The 17,387-nt window shown below is 38.7% G+C and overlaps 1 protein-coding gene and 1 pseudogene across 1 annotated transcript in view; one reads left to right on the top strand and one right to left on the bottom strand.

Moving 5' to 3' along the window:
• The window catches only part of LOC105459865 (complexin), a 114,832-nt gene that overhangs the window by 2,123 nt on the left and 95,322 nt on the right, over positions 1 to 17,387 (top strand). The gene's annotated exons all lie outside the window — the stretch shown is intronic.
• Positions 3,055 to 16,309, bottom strand: LOC105459868 (annotated as a pseudogene).

A 17,387-nucleotide genomic window follows, 5' to 3' on the forward strand; every position in this document is an offset into this window, starting at 1 on the left:
CAGCTTATGTTGCTAACATACAAATGCTCGAAGCCATGGTTGGGCGAAAGAGGCATCATGTAGATATACGTAAACATAGCGGCTTTGTGCGCCGGTAAGAACGCGCCGCAAAGTCCCCGACGAAAATTCGCTCCCGCGAGGATTCTGCTCATCGCAGAATCCCTCGTCGGCGAAACTTTATTCACTAACCGAATAACTGCTGCGACCAGACGCGATCAATAGCGCGAAACCGTTTTTGGTAAACAGCGAAAAATTCGTATTTCTGCATTGAGAGAAAGATTGACGGTGCCTCGCCGGAGAATGGAAAACCGGCTTTTTAGCTTCCTTACATACAAGATCCGCTCAAGTGAGATCTTGATGCGCTTGTTGTATGCAGAACAACGTATTGAAAATACGAAAACGCTCGCTCATTTCTCGCAGGCACATATTTTCTTTAATCGACCTGAAATATATATTTTCTTAATGAAAATGCGCCGAAAACGCTAAACTCGCGAGATATCAGTCACAAAGTGATTAGAGCAACTATTTCTATATTTTGTACTGATAAATGAAACTTTATCATACGCGGTACGTCTGACTTTGTAAAAATTACCGTGCTTTACATTTTGCCGCGAGAATGTGAAATGCTACGAAGAGGAACTCGCAGATGCATTGTTCTGCACGTAAAGTACGTAGGAGTGCATGTTGATGAGTGTATGCGATGGCAAGTGAATCTCGCAGTCGCGGTTCACTCGTAGACTGCTAAATTACCACTCGGGTTAATCTACGTATGAACTGATTGCGTACTCTTGACGTGCACTATGGAGAGATAGAACATTCCATAAAGACGCGCGCATCCGCTTATTTGTATCTTCGAAGAAAAGTATAAACGACAGTGTCTCGCCGAAGAATTAAAAAAAAAAAAAATGACAGAAATGTAAAGCGCGCGAAATGTAGAAAGGACTTCTTTGTATTCGTAAGAATGAGCATGCGTTTAATTTTTGTTTCGCACGGAACGCTCGGTTACGTAACTCTACAAAGAGCAGAATTTATGAAAAAAATCTAGTTTTGCTGAAACGTTTATTTTAAAAGGTTGCGGTTTGTGGATTTTCTAAGCTACAACGTTCAAGCTACCGTTTGAACAAACCACGATTTTCTCTTAAAAGGGTGACTTGTTATTTTGTGCAACGCGAAAACTGCTTTAAAAAGCAGAATTGTTAACAGTTATGATATTGAACAAAAAGTACTTCTTACAATTTCCAAGCTTATCGGAGATTTTTTTTAAACCTATCGGCTTATCGATTTACCGGGTATTTATAGGCCTGTATTATAAGAGACATTAAAATTTAAATATTTCCAGCACATGACACTCTGCATGTGAGAGACAAGGGCTTATATTAAATACATAATTTATTTCTAAACTTATTCCACTATCGTTTCCCGTCCCAGATTTTTTTTTGCAACGAAGAGAAATGTCTCGCGTGAATCCTTGGATCGCGCAGGTCCTCCTGAACTGTCATCCTACTGGCCGCTTTCAAGCTATTTCTCCGTTTTTGCACATTAAGGGCCATAACGTGCGAGAAAGAGAGAAATGGAGACGGCGGAGATGGAAGAAGATTATGTCCACACGATTCATTCGGCCATGTGATTTATTACAGCTATGTGTTTTTTTTCTCGCGCGATCAATCCTAATCTCGTAATCAATCAGCAATTCGGGGAAGTCACGGGGTTCGTGGCGTGAGTTGATATTGCGATAGTCGAGAAGTCGATCTTCCGAGAGAAACTGAAACGAGCGGCAAGTCGCCTTGCCTCCTCCGCGCCATATATGTTGCAGAATTCTCTACCCCTCCTGTATTCCCTGAGGTATTTTATCTCATTGCTTCGTATACGCATCGGTGTGCCGAGCGAAATTGGACCAAGAGAATGAGAGGCAACCCTTTCGTGCCAGAATTCACAAAAACCCTCTCGGTACGTCTCTCGAGAATTAGACCCTCTTTCGTCCAATAATGACTCTATTAATTGCAACATGTAAAAGTTTCTGCGCGTACGAAACTTCTCCGAGGAACTTCAAACATCGATATCGATATCTCTAGCAGTGAGCACTACTTTAATAACATCAAGGGATATCAATTGTGATATACTATGTATGGACTTTTATATCAAATACATTTTGACTGCACATAGAAACCTGGGATGCAAAGGCATTCCAGAAAAGATTGAAATAATTACATGCGATTACATATAGAGATAAGAAGAATCTTGTATATTAAAGTTGTTTTTTATATCTTGTAATTATAATGAATATATATCACAATTATAATATATAAATTTTGTTACGATTAGTAGTAGCATAATTAATAAGTAGTATAATTAACATTTGATATCTCTATTGCAAAATCATGATCATTATGGTTGTGTAACACGTACGTTTATTCGCAAGGTTATAATTTCACAAAGAGTAATGATACTCGGATAAATCCCACGTGTCGCGCTAAATAGGCTATTAACGATAAATGGATATATCCTTTAGACAGCGCGCCATTTTAATGGAATCGTGCGACGTTAATTAATATTCTACTCCTGCTAAAATCTGCTCCTCCGAAGGCTGCTCGCGTACCTATCAGCAAATTGTATTTTAGCGTCTATTAGCGATGCCCTGCAACGTCGTACGGCCAACTCGACACTAGTATCCGTATTAATACGACGGAAAGAGAGACGAGTGTATGCGAAAAGTAACAAAGGATCGCTGGCGTGCAGAAAATGTAGTTACCAACTACAGGAAGAGCGATAATGCTCCCGTATCGCAGTAAATTAAGTACGGCGTGTCCATAAAACTGATATACTTCCGTACAGGATTAACTCGGGGAGCATTGCAAAAAGGGAGAATCATTACGAAGAAAATTAGAGAATTTATTACGGAAGAAGAAAGTAATATTTAATTTAAATCGAATTAATTTTCTACGTGCTAGGGAATTGTATGTAATAATTTAGATCTTCCTCTCTATCCTTCACCTTCTCAGAATTACAAGCTTGGAAGGGAAGGTGTCCTGTGATTGGCCACTTAACACTATAATGTTATTGAAATCCATTTCTTATTTCAATCGTAAGCTTTTCTCTTATTAATCTATTGTGCGATGTCCATTCTTCGATTACTGCATAGTAGGACGAGGATGTGTTTGTACAGGAGAGAATTTCAAAACCGATCTAGTCTCCCCCGACACTGGCAGGTTCAACACAGCGAATAGTACATTGGAAAATTGTATAGCGAAGAAATTACGTGAGTGAAAAATTGATCGGAGGTTTGACAGCGTAGCTCCGCATTCTCCCGCGGGACCAGCTAGCCTTGTTCTACCTATTCTTCCATCTCGTGCATATCTCGTACTTGGTCGCACGAAGATCTCTTGAGGAAGAAGGGGAGGCACCTGCAATAAAGGGAAATACTTTCAATACTTTCCATCTGAACACATATAATCTAGAGACAAGTGTCCAAGTGAATATATTATTATACATTTATCATATAGTGGATCTAGATTAGGCGCTATATAATTGTAAATAATTATACCTCTAACTACATATACATATATACTTCTAATGCTTACAGCCTACAATTAGATCTTTATTTAGCTTATTTAGTGCGACATGTGGAATTTCCGAGTATCATTACTCTTTGTGAAATTATAGCCTTGTGAACAAACGTGTTGCATCCGTAACGATGATGATTTTGTAATAGAGATGTCAAATGTTAATTAATTATGCTACTGCTAATCGTCACAAAATTCAATGTATTATAATTATGACATATATGCATTATAATTATAAGATATTTCTATTAAATACATATTACTCATAAATGGAAATTGTAATCTTAAGATCTTTACATTATAAAGTATTAAATTTTATGGGAGAAAATCAATATCATGTAGGTTGAGATTAAGAGAAATTATGTTTACGTATATTTATTCTTTAGATAGCAGTTTTAGATATGATATACGATCGCGCTGTTTTACATATTATTTAAAAATTGTAAAAAAGTAAAAGTATAAAAAATTAAATTGAGCAATATTTTAATTTGTAATATCAAACAGTAAATAATTAGAGTCATAGATTTCTATTATAGAATTCTGTGATTAGAGTGCTGTATAAAATACTTGATGTCAATTGTTCATATACACCTCTTCGATTTTCACTATTGGTTTCAGATTGATTCAATTAAATCGATTCAATTAACATCTCGAATAATTCCGCAAAAATTTTTTTTAAATATTTTATCGTACACGTTTCACACGACATCTTTTTAGATAAAAATATTTATCTTAATGGAATCTCTTTTTCTCCCCACAGAGTAGATACCTTATCTTTATATTTTCCTAGCAGTCTGTCTTCAAATTGAATTGAAAATTAGTAATAGTTGCAATAAAATTATCCGTTAAAAAAATCTATTCAAGCACCGGCTTACTTGCCGCTGCTTTTCATTGATCAAGTATAAACTGAATGAATGGCAGCAACGTTGCGTACATTTGTACAAGTCAGCGTGTGTATATTGGGTGACTGGATCCCTGGTTGGCAATATATGAATAGACATTTATTCTGTCCTTCCCACGTGATTCCGTCCTCCTCAGCTTTGAAGTCTTCTCTTCGTCCCTCTCTGCCGGCCGGCACCACGTTCTACCATCGCGCTACCAACTTTGTTATCTCCGGCTACGTCCGTCAACCCCCGTCAAACGTTTCCGTCGCTTTGTACGCGACGCGTCGAGGCGAGCGGCGCGGCGCCGTTCGTTCGTTCGTTCGCTCGCTCGTTCGCGTTTGCTTCCCTTGGCGTCAGCTCCCGATGGTGCGCGTCGCCGTCGCCGCTGTTAGTTGCCGCGCGTCGTCGTCGTCCTCGGCGTCTCGCAACGGCTTATCCGTTTAATTAACGAGACAATGCCAGGCCCGCAGATTGCACGCGCTGGGTCTTCGCGCACCAAAAGCGAACAATGTCGTTATTGTTCCCCTACCCTCGCCGCGCCTCCATCCAATGCGCCCATCATGCCGTATTTTGAAAAGTTTAACGGGCGTTCGAGTTAGCACCTCATTGCGCGATTGTTATTTCAATGGGATTCATCCCTCCGCTTTAAATGGGCTTTCAGTGCCGACCGTTTACCAGCAAGGATCATTAAAAAAATCCATTGAAATAAAGGGGCAAAAAAATAGAAGTGAAAAATTTTTAAATAACGCATTTTTTTGTAACTCGCATCTTTTTTGTCGTTTCTTCTTAGCATGAAATGTGCTCTCATTTAAAATTTAACCGAAACAAAACAAGCCTTTGAAAACATCATATGTTTTCCTTAATTCTAACTCATTCTTTCATTCATATCCTGAAATGACCTTTATGATTTAAGGAATCTGTGACCCAAAAAAGCTTAAGAGAAAGAGAGGGGAGAAAGAGAGAGAGAGAGAGAGAGAGAGAGAGAGAGAGAGAGAGAGAGAGAAATAGAGATAGAAAACTACTGCTTTAAACGAAACTACTTACTTTTGCACCGGAACGTGCATGCATTTTCCGCGCGACGCAATAAGAGAACCAGGCCGCAGCGTACATTCCGCAATTTGCGTCTCGCGGGCAAAAGGGAACGTTCGTAAAAACACGGTCTCGTCCGGATTTCGTGGATGCTTTTGCGGTTGTTGTACGACATTGATATATCGTAGCTGGTTTTTTTTTCATTTTACATTTATCCCTGTCGTTCCAAAAGAAGTTTCCAGATGAATTAAAATTTTTACGAACACTGAACGTAATCCGACAACTATGTAGGTCTGTTTAATGCTGTTGAATCAGCTTATTTCAGGTAGACACGCAGCTTCACAAAGGAAAATATAAGAAAGATGAGAAAAAGTTTGTAAAAACTAAAAGTTTATTTATATCAACTTCTCGACAACTTCGTCAAATCAATAGTCTACATTCAATAAGATAAATTTAACGAATCTTTTTTCTCTTCCTTTCTTTCTCTTTTTTTTTATTTGATCGTACTTATGACACAGAAAGAAAAATTTATTCCACCAAGATTATTATTCAGCGGTGCTAATATCAAAAACCTAAGCAGGCTTAGACAATCTGAATAAACAATTTAAAGAATTTTATTAATGTGGATTATTTGTATCATCAGACAACGTGGTCTGGAAAATAGTTCATCAGTTCATTCGAAAAACGATGAAATACTTTGTGTACTAAGCGAATTTTTATTTTCTGTGTAGAAACCTTTTTTTTTTAGAAATGAGAATAGCGATGTGGTGGTGAATGGAAAAGGTATGAAGTGGTTACCACAAAGGCGAGTATGAAGGCGAAATTGCACGTTCATCGTATTTTTATCCACGTCGGACCGCGCTGGTACAAAAGAGAAAGCGATTTTTCTGGATTTCCTCGATGCACACCAACAGTCGCCGCACCGTCCGTTTCTCCTAGCGTAAAACCGCCCATATTACTGTTTGCTCACGGTTCGGTTTTACCATCCCGGAAATTCTTGGTCGCCGGCATATCTGCCGAATAAAATCCCCGCCAAACTAATTCACCATTAGACTGTCTAAAATTCTCACTTATCACACATTTCGCACTCTTGTTCCTTTCTATTTTGGATCGATTCGTGTGTTGCAAAATTGCTCAAGGTTGCTTTGCGTATCCTCTGATCGGAAAAACCTTGTGCGTTTCAGATTGTCGCGATATTTAGAATACTATTATCAAAAGATTATAAAAAAAGTTGGAAAACAATATTAAAACATACAGAAATTATCAATATTATAAGAAATAATATAGGAATTAAAATTTTATCTGACAGTATGCAACAGATTGTAATAAAATCTTGACCTTTATTTTGGAAATTATTAATCAGAATTATGATCCTAAAAGAGTAAACGATTTTTATTTATTAAATTATTATAAAACAATGGAATTAATTCTGCAGGGGATTAACAACTAATTATTTGCATTTTCATCCAAAAATTTTACTAAATATATATGTTTATCGTATATGATGATATATTTAATGGATAGCATAATTTTTTAAGCATGATTTTCTTTGATTTAATCACTATTTTGTGTTTTATTTTAATCAAATAAAATAATGTGAATAATTAAAATTTAAAAAAATGAAATTCTGAGTACTAATTATGCTTTAGTCGTCAAAAAATCCTTTATTGTTTCTTAATGACATTACTGTGGATTACATTATGAAACTAATTAGCGCTTTAATACTATAATATAAATGACAGAATTATAATTAGTGACCTAGATCTAGATTTCAAAATTTGTTCTCTTATTTTCACGACTATATCGGCGATTACGTGTAAAAGGTTTTCACGCTCTAACAATGCAGAGTCTCATTCTCACGCGATTCCACTCTACCGACGTCGTTTAGCCGTCGATGAAATCTGACGTAACGAGGAAAGTTCGATAGGTTTTAAGTCAACGAAAATACGTTAAGTTTACAGCCGAATACCGGATGGGAAGGACGCATTAACGTTAGAGAGCGTCCGATAATAGGAAAAGTCTGACATTCGTGGGAAGTACTCTGAGCTCTTTGAGAGAGGACTAGCGGTCCCTTTAGAGTGTGTTTCGTACGAGTCCTTGTCGGGAATAGTTGGTGGGTTCTCGATCGCAAGTTGCAAATTCCGACGGACACTTAATCAAATTCTCGATATTACCAATGAATACAAAATGGAGCGGAATTTCATGCGCGATAAATTTTCAAACAAACGTACGTGTTTCTTTTCTTATGATATAAAGAGCTATCGGTTTCAAATTCTATTAATGTGCACGATAAAGTTGGATGAAGATAGAAGGTACGCAAAAACTAGGTCCCTAAATCTATACTAGATATACGTTAAATATAGGTTTCATCGCATCTCCTTTGAACTGAGAATCAGCGACGACCGATTTTACATCAGTCTTTAATTTTATTAAGTGGTCTTTCTATTTTCACGCCAGAAAATTTCATCGTCTAAACTGTATTCAAGTAGTTAATTTAACTTTAACGATCTATGCTGTTAAATAGAGACTAAGAGACGGACAGTTCATCTACTTTTGCGGCGAGAGGGTAGAGAAGATAGGAAGGGAATTGGAAAAACGGGGATCGTACAGCATTCCCGTTGAACACTGGAAGTCTCTCTGGAGTCTCTCAATATTTCAGAAAGTTTTTCCGGGTAGGACCGACTTCACACGTCGACAAATGCTTAGCCTTGCTTAGCCGTCTTTATCCTCGACCGACGTTTTATCGACGACTGTGTGCCGAAGTTCGCTCCTTTCTTCTTTCCGCCGTTTATAATGGAGAGAGCTGTCAATTCAAAGGGGCGTATTTAAGCGCTAAATGTGAGCAAGAGAGACAAATTTCAATGTCGCCTTGTATATTCATTCACAGAGTTACACATACACCTACGTATTTCTGTTTCGTCCCATGTTTCATCTAAAATAGAGTGTATTGCGTCCAGTGATATGCGCCACCAGGTTTATCGTAGTAAACTTTTACGCAACAATTCGATGTTCCGGTGACTTAAGTCCTTATCAAGTTTAGGAGCATCCAACAGACGGTTTTACAACTTGCGTCATAAACTGTAGAGGAATATGGGTCATAAGTGAGTCCGTGGAAGTGGAGCACATGTATATGACTTTCATCCTTCAGTCCTGGCGTCTGATACTTCGCCTCGATGGTCGTGTTTTACTTGTACGACGTTTTTATGACCATCCGCCATTTTGAGACAGATAAAAAAAATCTGATTGTCTATTGCCCGTCGGAATAAACGCGTCTTTACTCCGTTATCTCGAGGATGAATAAACGGTGCAGTTGTATCCGTCTTATTCACTTTCTCGGAGAGGATAAGGCAAACGTGTCTCTTAATCCGCCGTTGCTACATCGGGAACGTTATTCCATTTTAATGGAAGCCCGGACTTTCCGGGCGTATAATTCAGCAGCTGTAAAATCGGTCGTCCTGCCGTGCCGGAACGAACGGTCCGTTCGGACAATTTATAAAATCCACCGAAGCCCGCGGTACCCTCGGGCCAACTTTTCCCGAATAACCGGGAATTTTATCAGCTGACTCGCGACACCACCATCGCCGCCGGCTACAGCTCCGTGCACATTTCATTTTAATGGCCGTGAACCGTAAGATTTCCCGCTGGCTGGGTCCTCTCGATTGCATTCGAAAATACGTTTGTCGGTAATGCGTCTCTGCTAAATAGAAACTTAACGTTTCATACTTTGGTAACTGGAATTTTATTAATTTTTACAGATAACTGTGCGAAAGATATGTCGATAGCGAACGTAGCAGCAATAAATTGCGAAACACGGTGGACTTAATAGAATCGGCCTCGATGTAAAAAGCTAGGGATTTCGTTCGAATAACTCGGACTATTCTCAGTTTTCTCCTGCAGGATTTATCGTCAAGAGGAAGCGCGATGTAGTTCCGAGGCGTCTTGTGTGTACGATAGAAATCTAGCTGGGTGTAATCAAAATAGCCGAAGGGCGAGTTTCAGTAAGCTGATCAAACTGTAGTGTAGTTTCTATCCGCGCCGGTATATCCCGGCCGTTGGGTATCTCCCTTCAATTTCACTCCGATAACTTGTTAGCGTCGCTAACTGCTTCGTAAAATTGGCGTCGCGAAGTAAGTGCTTGGGGAATATTGAAAGCAACAAGGAGGAGCCGTTCCGCCTACGGGAGTCTCAGCCGTGTACCGCCAGAATTAGTGAGATTTTGTAAAATATCTTTTACGAGACTCTCACCCGTTATATATCGAATAACGTAACGAGAGCACGAGGCTTTCCGCATCGATTTAACGTCCGGACTTCTTGATTATTATTTATGAAAGCCGTTCCGTCGCTAATGAAAACTAAATAATGACCTCGTCTAATGCGCGAGAAAAATGTCTACCTTGATTAGAGTAGACACGTCCGATGAGGACTTCAACGTTTGAAAGGAAAGCCCATCACTCTTCTCTCGTCTCGAGGTATTTCTGCCGAAGAAAAGTACAGGGATAACAATATCAACCCATTATGAATTATTTTCATTAGCTCGCGCGACGAACGCTTTTAGTTAATTAACATCGTTTCGACATTTGTCAGGGCGCCTGTTGGGAAGTTTCAATATTCCTACCTTGCGAGATAGAATTTTAAGCCTACGTATATAAGCTTTTCTGGGCTGTATTCTAAAGGTTTCGAGGATACGTAAGGGATACCGGCGGGTATCCTCGGCACATATCTTGCGGCGCTTCTCTTTTTCCATTTCGCGCTTGCCAAGTGAATTCCGGGGGAAGACTCATTTTCAAGTTGGGGAAAGTGCGCGTGTGGTGCACCAACCGCCGGGGACGAAGATTACCCAAGTTTCAAGGGGAGACTTACCAAGTTCTGCATATCACGTATATCATATGACCGCGTGCACTCTTCCCTCTCTCCCGCCTACTTCGATAAGTAAAATATTCAAACGATGCCTAGAACAAGTAATACAAGTTCCTGCTATGCAAAAAGGTGGCTCGGTGAGACGGAAAATATTTTAGTATGCAGTTCCGTATAAAATGTGCAGTTCCAAATCCTTAAATGCAGTTTTAAGTCCAAGTTTGTACGAGACTTCACGAACTCTCCGTGGCGCATCTGCCATATTAAGCACGTACTAATCAAAATTCACGATCTAATACCAGTTTGCTCAGTTCTGAAGATTCTTTAGACTATTCCATGATGTGGATAATCGCGGATGTAGAAGGCTTTGGCTCATATATTTGAATATATATACTGCATTGATAATGTACGATTTGCATTGTATTGTGCGCCTTGTATGGATGCACAATAGGAATTTATGTCTTATAAAAATAAGCGAAGTGAGAGTGACAATTTCTCAAAAATTGCTTTATATTAAGTAACATTAAGCTTTTAATAAAACGTCCAACGCCTTCGAATCATTCGGCTTTCAATATTAAATGTCTGCAATTTAAAATGGATTGAAATTTCTACCAAAGAGAAATATCGGCTCTAAACTTGCGAAAGAAAGCACTCCTACCGCCGACTTCGATCTTCCGCAAAGCATTCTTACAGATTTCTGTCGTTTCGAGGATCAAAACGCACAAAGCAGATGGCGGAAAAGCTTTTGAGAATAAAAAGAATTAAGAAGGAAGGAAACGTAGAACGGAAGACTCCAACAGGAGAGAGGATTCTTTCAATTAGTTTTCCAAGTGGAGATCCGAGTTAACCAAGTTTCCGTCCGAATGTTCCGACTAATGATTACGCCGTTATACCACCCGGCTGAGGGAATGCCGACTTCGTCCATTATGCAGCAAGTTAAACACATCCATATTGATAAGCTGCTATCGTTCTTGACTTTTCCGCAGAAGCCATTTCGGAATCGCTCAATAAATCGGGACGCCTGCCTGTGCGAGCGTCGCAAATTATCGATTCCGCTGCTGGGACAAGTCTTGCCTGCTTTCATGCAAATTATCGAGCTATATCGACATGATTATTTTCTAAACTTTGTACACGCTACACGAAGAGATTTATAATGCAGCGAAAAGAATCCCCGTCAGATGTTGGTGTTTCGAAAGGAGCAATGTTTCTGTGATCGATGATAGTTCCGTCCCGTATAGTCTACCAAAATCAAAGCAGGAACTGTTGACAGACAAATATTTGTCAAACAGTACGTCGTACGTTGTAATTTGCCATCTATCCGAGTCTCTGTTAATTGAGGGATAGTAAGACCAATTAATAGTCAAGAGGTTATCATCAGTCAAACGATACTGCTTCCCATCGCTCTAAAATTCACGAACGGCAACGCGTGCGAGCTATGTGTAAATTGAATGGAAATTATACTTATGAGTGCTAATATCTCTTTAAGGTGACAGATAAAAAAATTAATAGAAGAGAGATTTTTAATTCTTTTTCATTTTTTTGAACATGCTTGTTTTTTAATAACATTCCCCCGTTTGCCGTTCTCTTTCTCTCTCTCTCTCTTTCGTCTCACCTTTTCACGCTGAATATCGTAACATAGTAAAGGAATGTTATTGCAACGTTAAACGTATACAAAAGACATGTACTGCTATATCCGATTACAAAAGCATTTCAATGTTCGCTCTCATTAAGTCACGATAGGCAGTCTCGATGCATACGACGCCCTTTGTCGTCTCGACTATTAAAGCGAACTCACGTACTGCTTCGCAGATCGGGATCATATTAGTTGGCGAAACTTGTCAAAACTTAAATAAAGTAAACGTTACAGCGACGAACGTCTTATGCAAATTTAAATGCGTTCTTATTCAATATAGTTACATTAATTGCGTCGCAGCTTCGAATTTTCGTGTGAATTGCTAACGGACACGTGTATATTGAAATTCAAATGAGCACGGTGCATTTATTATTAACAACAATAAAGTGTTAACATAAGTTAATTAAGCTTTACAATTATAATTCTCAGTCAGATAACTATATATATTTTGATTTTTTTAAAGTTTAGTTAAATCGATATTTTCACGAGTTATGCAGTTGTTTATTATAAATTAAGAAATGCAACAAAATAAAAATTTGCGTGATAAATCTTAATGAAATTTAAAAAAAACAATGATTCGCGTGTGTTTAAAAAAACACAATGTTTTCCTAAATCTTTCAAATTTTTAAGCTAATATGTAACATATAAGAATGTCTGGAGTTCTTATTATTATATTTATGCTTATAAATATAAGGAAACAATGTTGCGAAATTTTATATCACTATTATCTTGCTTTTCAATAAATATTTGAGTAATAACTTGCTACAACGGAGAGATTCACAGGGTGGGATAAATTGAACTCTCGTTGTTCGTGCCGTTCTAGGTACCAACTCTTGAGCACTTTAGACATCTCTATGTTGAATTGCAGACAGATACCATCAGGCGACACTCGCTTTCCGTTAGCGATTCTCTTCCATGATCAAGGTGAACCACTTCTTGATCCAAGATTTCCGCTTCCGTTGCCATTTCCGGTACGGGACGCGCTAGATATTTGATTAACTGTTACCCGGATACTCCATGCTTCCACATCAAGGCATTTGAACATCGATTTTCATTTTCATTCGACATATCATCAGTAGTTGAAACAAAATTCGCGAGCGAGTTCTCTATATATTTTTTTAATTGTACACGCCAAAGTCAATCTGACGAATGATAAATGACGGTTTCTCGAAGAGATTTATATCAGCGATTTTCGCTACATCTGCGATTATTATTGCAATACGATTACTAAAGATTTAACATACGAATAATGAGGTCAACATCCAAATCTGGCAAGTACGAGCAAACGAAAGGTGCAACGAACAAGTTTCGCGTTTGTAATTTAACATTTAATCGGCCTCGTAACATGTAAGGGAATATTATTGACGTGCCCTAATGGAATTCGTGGGCTGGCGCGGGATGTTGGAATACCATTAGTAACTCCCAGGAAATTCTTGCCGCATCTATGCTGGCGGAGTTTCGCGGAGAACTGGCTGGAAGGCAAAACTCTTGCCATCATTGCGGGGCCAAGTGCAGTTCTCCACCAAATTTACCCCAATCTTCTATTTAGTTCCCTTCTGAACTTCGCGGTCGTCTACGAAGCGTATGGCACGGCATGTCACACAATTAACGATTCGCTTAACATGTTAACTTCGCTTGACTTAAAGTGACGCCGAGAGATCCGCTCGTGACTCGACATCTTGCTCGCTCCTGCGTCTTCCGGACTGCCAGATCGGCCTGACGATCTCATTCTCCTACACGGTTTGTTCTTCGGGATATTAAACGTTTTATCTCGGAATCCCAAGGCGATAAATTTTATACGTCACATCGCTGAAATTCCACACGTCCGTCGCAGTGTCCGCGTGGATGCGCGCGAATCTCATTGAGCATACGTAGATCTCCTCGGTGAATAAGTAACGCGCGACTGTTGCCGCGAGAAGATTTTCTGTTCTGTGCGCATCACGTAACGGCATGGCTCATCTTCATTCCCATTTCCATACCGATGTCGTTACATAGCCAAATCTCAAGCCGTTCTTGCAATCTAATAACTAATCTTGGCGTGTGATGCGGATAGATGCAGGCGCATTTGGCAGGCGCGTTGGGAGGAGAGTTGGCAGCTCTAGGTGCAGAAGTGGTCGCACACTGCTAGTAATCAGACAGCACGTAATCGCATACATCTGCATAAACGCTATTCTCATCCCTCTTTACTCCGTTAGTCAGCGAATCCGCGAATTAACACTTGATAACTTCGTCATACATCGTTATATTATACGAGGAAGAGTTACATTTGCTGTACGTAGAATATTAAAACTTGTCAGAATTCAATTAGGTTTAATCGTATGAAACGTCACTTAATTTTAACAGAACCTAATTTTGCTTTTTTTCTTAATTAAAAAGTACCGATGGATTTTTCGAGTTGCTTTAGAGTATCATTTTAATGGATATTATTGTACCTTTTATGTACGAAGGTCCTCGCTGACCGTAAACAGTCCACCTTTCTCTTAACCGATGAGAGACTGGTAGGTAATTCGAAATAAAAGCGTCTCATATTTAGCTTAATTAAGCGAGCTTGCGTCGACATGCGCGAGCATAAAGGGATGCCGGGAGCGTGGATGTGATGCTTTTAATGTTTCGAGCTTTTAGCGTCGACGAGCTTTCGTCCCTTCGGAGTCTCTGATGCCGATGCAACTGCATTCACCATCGACCATGAAGTCCAACATGCGTCGCCGCAGTTGCACCCTAGATTTCGTTAAACTTACATGGCGGTCATAATTACATCACGTACTTTACTCTGACTAGAAAGATGAATTATTTCTTAACTATATGCTGAATCGTTTAATCGATGTAGACTAACAATCTTAACGATTTAAATGCAAGAAGTACGTTATTTGAATTCTCTCTAAATTTATCTCTCTATTTATTATAGTTATGATAGAAAAAAATTATTTGTTTGCTACGAGCGCGATCGTCTGCGAATTAAAAGGAAAGAAAATAAACTCTATTAATTATTTTCGACACATTGTCATTTATATTTAACTTTTCATTATTGATATTAGTTGTGATAAATAGAATTTCGAGTAGGCAGGACTCGATGCGCTCGGTGAGAGGACAAATTAAGGCTAAAGGCTAAGTGATAAATGGAGTCACTAATTCCCTTAGTGCTCTTTTTGGAGTAATAGCTTTAGATCGCGGTTTAGGGCATTATCCCAACGGTTTACATAGGAAAATCAATCAAATATTCTGCAAATTTTCAACCTTTTTACATTTTCCGCGTACAGTAGATATAGATTTTATTTAATAGAACTAATAAACAAGAAAAATAAAATTAAAAACAGGAGAAGAATAAAATTAAAATCAACATCTAGTGCCATCATTTTTAAATCAGCACCTATCTCAACTTAACTGCCAGTATTCGCAGTTGAAAGTAATGATAAAACTTTTAGTACCACTTTAACACGGATGATGAGAGTTCTGTACGAATATCCGCTATAAGAAACGCGTACAAGATATCGGCTTAGAAACTGGTGGATAGTGTAAGTGACAGCTGTCGCGAGCACACACAGCTAGATTTAACATTTCGCTGTATCGCTATACGTTGTAACCCGGTCGCAAGTGACTCGGTAAAGACAATGATATTGGTATTGTAGTTAACGTATGTTCCTATGCGTCCCTTGTAATCTGTGCTCCGCAATTCTGACTGGGTGACTGCATACATACATGAATAAATTGCGGGCTGTTTTCCCTAGCGAAAATATCGAGGAAAATATCATTTATTGCAATATCTAATTTTTTACATTACATATCTTTGCGACTACTACTCTAATTAAAATTTTCCTAAAGTAACTTCCATGTAAATTAATTATTAAGGAACGCATTTATCTAACAATCTGAAATTTTATGAAAAAGGTTGTTTTTCCCTGTATGTAAAAATTATTGATATTTCGATTTTTGTTCATCATTAAAAGAACATTCGAATATTGGTTTTAAGACATCCTGCGATGTATAAACCACTGTAAATCAATACAAAGCTGCTGAAGAAACAAAAAACAATATCGCTTCCGGATTGGTGTGTTTTCTTACCGACGGATTCTGACGAAGGTTGGATATTTCAAGTTACTCTTAAAATTAGATTTTACTTTATTTCCTTTGCTTCCCTGAAGGGGACATCAAGCTAAGGATTTTTAAATACCAAGCGATCTAGCTATGTGACTCATCAAAGTTTAATGTGCAGAATTACTTAGCGCCCGAGTACTCATCAGGATATATTCGCGAAGGGTGGTTAGATCTTTGTGTAATTTCTTTAAGAACTCTCGATGCGATTGATGGATTATTTCCCGGTTTCTTTTTTCGGCTACCCCTCATCCGTCAAATCGGTAAGCTTCCTCAATCTTCCTTTCGTTTTCTGCTTCGTATTCGAGTATCTTTTCTGCTCGCGTTTTTTTTCTTAACGAGAATGATGTGCGAGCATAATGAAGCGGAAAATGATAATTTTAGAAAAACATGGCTATGCGGAGCGAAACACGGGCCGCCGTGAATATGATATCCTCGTTTGACATTTCCCGATCGACAAGGATTCACGTATAAAAACAAATGTCACAGATATAATATGCAAATCCAAGATTGGAAGTTGAGCCAAGGAGAGAATATTGATTGCTGCCGGTGTCGCTTATTGTATCCATTCAATAAAGAGGTAATCTTTTGATATTATTCGCGAAAGCACTTGAATGCCAATTACTAATGATTTCACATACGTGTCTCCGAGATTGAATTTTCTTTTCGCTTTGCAGCGTTATTTTCGCACGCGCCGAATACACGTCGGCGCGGGCGGACTGTCCGCGACTCGACTTGAAAATATTTCCCGATCGGCGATCTCCATCAACGACAGATTTATGTCTGCGTTTCAGCAATTTTCCGAAAATGCTATATCGCCGTGACAACAGCAGTGACACGGCGAAACTCGCCACGGAATACGTTTCAAGTGGAGATACTCGAATCGCGTGTCATCATAACGAAGCCATATGCGAGATCGATGGCGCAACATAAATCCATTTATGCCAACAAAAGCTCGGCAGCTCGATTCGAACATCTATCTCACTGTTGCACACACGGCTTTTATTCACGCTATACAACGTAGCCAGGAAAAGGAGAAAATATGTAGTAGAAATGTATTTTTCAACGAAAGAGACTTGCGGAGTAAGTTTTTCTTAACAAGAATTTTATTGAATTTTATTGGTCGCGCATTACAGATCACACTTCTTTTCACTCTCGGTTTTTATATAACATTTTTGCTATTAAATCTCATATTACATTTCACGGTGTCTGGTTTCCAAATTATTTGTATTGTGAAATAAAATCTATGCTAAAATAATATTTTTGTCCATTTCAATCCTGGGAATTTAATGGTTCTTTGATTTCCTCTTTTTTCTTCTTTTGAACGAATTTTATTTC

This window comes from Wasmannia auropunctata, unplaced genomic scaffold, assembly GCF_000956235.1.
Source record: "Wasmannia auropunctata unplaced genomic scaffold, wasmannia.A_1.0 LD333505.1, whole genome shotgun sequence".
NCBI lineage: Eukaryota > Metazoa > Arthropoda > Insecta > Hymenoptera > Formicidae > Wasmannia > Wasmannia auropunctata.